We start from the raw sequence: 3,460 nt of genomic DNA on the forward strand, positions 1-3,460 counted from the left end.
GAGGATTAACAACAATAACAACAGAACAATAAAAATGGTTACGATGGTAAATTTATGTTATGTTATTTTACCACAATAAAATGAAAAGATATCCTTTAAGTTATGAGGGACATGTTGTTCCAAGTGTTGGGTGTACCACTTAGCCCTCAGCATCAGCCCCCTTAGGGATCTGCCTCAGCTGCAGAGAGCCACGGTAACCAAGGTCATGTCTCCTTCTGAAGCGGCTCACATGCCATGACATTTGGCATCTGGTCACCAATATCAGCCAACTCTAAGGGATCATCCTCAACCCAGACCTTCCTGGTGATTTTAGGAGGCCTTTGAGGGGCTTCAACTTGGCTTGACTTCATCCACTGCCCTTCCTTGTTACAAAGAGTTTGCATAACCACAGAGTGTGAGGGAACAGTCCCTGCAAGACTGTTTTGACTTAAGACACCAGCCACAAGTTCAGAAGTCCCCAAGGCCACCCTCACTTCAGACCAGTAAGCCACAAACTCAGGGTCTCTCTCATATTCAATAATTTGCTCTAATGACTCAGAATGAGGGCATTTCCTCAGGTTGAAGAATCACCAGCATGAGCCACAGAACTTAGGACAGTGTTATATGTATGGTTACAGTTTGATTACAGCAAAGGAATACAAATTAGGACTAGTGAAAAGAAGATAGGGAATACTGAAGCATCCCATATGTAAAGCTTCTTGTCCTCTCCCCATGAAGTTCTGACCCATTACCCCCTCCTGACACAATGTGACACAATACTCTGAGTCTTGCCAACCGGGTAGCACACCTGAGCTCCAGTATCCAGAGTTTAATGAGGCTTTGTTACATAGATATGATAAATTGAATTATTGCCCATTTGGTTGAACACAATTTCCAGCTTTCCTCCCCACGGGGATGACATCATTTGGCTTAAAGCCCCACCTCTTGATTTCCCTGGTTAGTCTTTTTGACCAATCTCTATCTTGAATCATCTCATTAGTATAAATTATCAGGTATCCTTGATTGGACCCACCACAAATAACAAATCAATGCTATCACTAGAGAAATTTAAAGGGCTACATCTTTCCTAATTATTTTGCTCATTTCATATTTTTATTGTGGTTAAACTTATATATCATAAAATGTACTAATGCCAGTTTAAAAGTGAATGTGCCCAACATTTCAAAAGACCAATATTCAAAATGTCAGAGTTTGGAGTAAGGAAAGGTTTATTGATCAAGATGGTGCCCAATTGGGAAGATGAGGGCCTTAGAGGTTCCTCAAATCCATCTTCCCCCAGCCCCAAGGTAAGGCTTCTTTTAAATCAGGAAAGGGAAAATGGGAGGGACAAGAGGTGATTAATGGCAGCAGACATCTCTGGGCACCCGCAGGGATCTGAGGAAGAGCAAGAAATCTCTAAATCTCTCTGTTGAGTCCTGCTGATGTTTGGTAAACACTCACTATTTTTCACATATTTCCCCACCTTCTGGCAAGGGGCTATTCTTCAAAAAACTAGAGTCTCAAACGGAATTCCTCTAATGAGTTAGCATATCTATAGCAGGAGCTTGAAGACCATGGGGGAAATGCAGGCTGAAAGGAAGACAGCCTCAGAAACCAAGTATTTTACTTTCTTACAGTACAATTTTAACAATTTTTAAGTGTACTGTTTATACCCTTGGCATTAAGTACATTGGCAGTGTTACATACGTAATACCTTAATCAATAAAGAAATTTAAAAAAAGAAAAACTTTTCCTTCTTCCCAAATGGAAACTCTGTGCAAATTGAAGACTAAGTTCCCATTCCTCCACTCTTTCAGAACCATAGCAAACTCCAGTCTACTTTCTGTCTGTGAATTTTACTGCTCTTGGTAACGTATGTAAGTAAAATAATATAGTATTTATCCATTCAGAATGTCTCCATTTGGACATTTCAAAATGTCAACTTCTACTGTTCTCTTTCCTTCCCAATTTGCTCCACTCACAGACCTCCCTGTCTCAGTGGGTGCAATTCCATTCTTCCAGTTGTTCAAACCCCACACCCTGGAGACATTCTTGGCTTTTCCCCTCTCTCGCCCTGACTGACAACAAATCTGGTGGCTTCTCCTACAAAATGTAGCACAACTGACCACTTCCAACCCTTACACTACTATCCCTACCCTGGTCCTAACAACCTATGTCACACCTGGATAGCATAAGCCAGTCCAAGCAGCCTGCTTCACACCCTACCAGCCATGCTCAACCCGCAGCCATAATGATTTCTTAAAATCCTAAGTCAGACCATGTTATGTGTCTGCTCAAACCCCTGCAGTGACTCCCAGTCACTCAGAGTAATGAAAGCAAAAGCCTTTCAGTGGCAGAGAAAGCCTCACAGGATGACCCCTGAAGCCTGTCCTCCTCTGAGCTGCTCTGCTCCCCTCACTGGCTCTGCTGCAGTCACATTGCCTCCAGGCAACCTCCCACCTCAGGGTCTTGGTATTAACCTCACCCTCTGCCTGGGGCACTGTTTCCCCAGATGTGCACTCACCTAAATCATTCACCATCTTCACAAATGTAACTTTCTCAGTAAGGTCTATGAAGACCACTGGTTTTAATATGACAGCCTGCTCCTTCCCATACCCCTGATGCTCTTAATCCTGTGGCAGTTGAGCCTAAAATAATGACTGACACATAGTAAATAATCAGTAAATATAGGTTTGGTAAGTTGATTAGACAAATGTGGTTCTGAAGGGTCTGCCAGTAACATTGTCTCCTGACCGCAGTAGATTGGCCAAAGTGGAAAGAAGACATGCCTGTGCCAATTAGAATCGTTTTCTAAGTATTTTTTTTAACACAAAGGAGCTTAAATACATCGAGTTTCTATTAAGTAGTGAAGTTACCAGAGGTGAGTAGTGAGAGCAGCTGTTTCCCAGTCTCTTTTTATGTAGAGGTAATCAGTCCGAGAAAATAAAGCTGATAATCTGAAAGGAAACCCTCAGGATGGTTGAGCCCCTACGTGCAGTTGTGCCAGTGCACAGCCGAGCCTCTGCTCCGCTAGGTTCAGATGAACCAGGAGATTCTCTATCTGTCACTTGCCACCAAAGCTCACCTGTCCAGTGCGGCCTCATCTCCATGTGAGCCAGGATCAGGAGATGGTCATGCTCAAAGAAAATCAGCAAGAGAGCTTTTCCACCTTCTCAGCTCAAGACTTATTGGTCAATTGTTGGTAAATTTTATATCACACACGTCCTGTCATAGGTTGAATAACCTCCCAAAGATTTTCAAGTATTAAGCTTTAGATTCTAGAGTCTAGAACCTGTGAATATGTTAGCTTGGATGGCAATAGGCACTTTGCAAATATGATTAAGTTAAGGATCTTCTGATGGGGAAAGTATCATGAATTATCTGGGTTAACTCAATTTAAGTACAAGGGTCCTTATCAGAGGAAGTTAGAGGGACTAGGGAGAGATTTGATGATGTTCTACTGTTGAGTTTAAAGACGGAG

The sequence above is a fragment of the Myotis lucifugus genome, unplaced genomic scaffold, assembly GCF_000147115.1.
Source record: "Myotis lucifugus unplaced genomic scaffold, Myoluc2.0 scaffold_414, whole genome shotgun sequence".
In the NCBI taxonomy this organism is placed as follows: Eukaryota; Metazoa; Chordata; class Mammalia; order Chiroptera; family Vespertilionidae; genus Myotis; species Myotis lucifugus.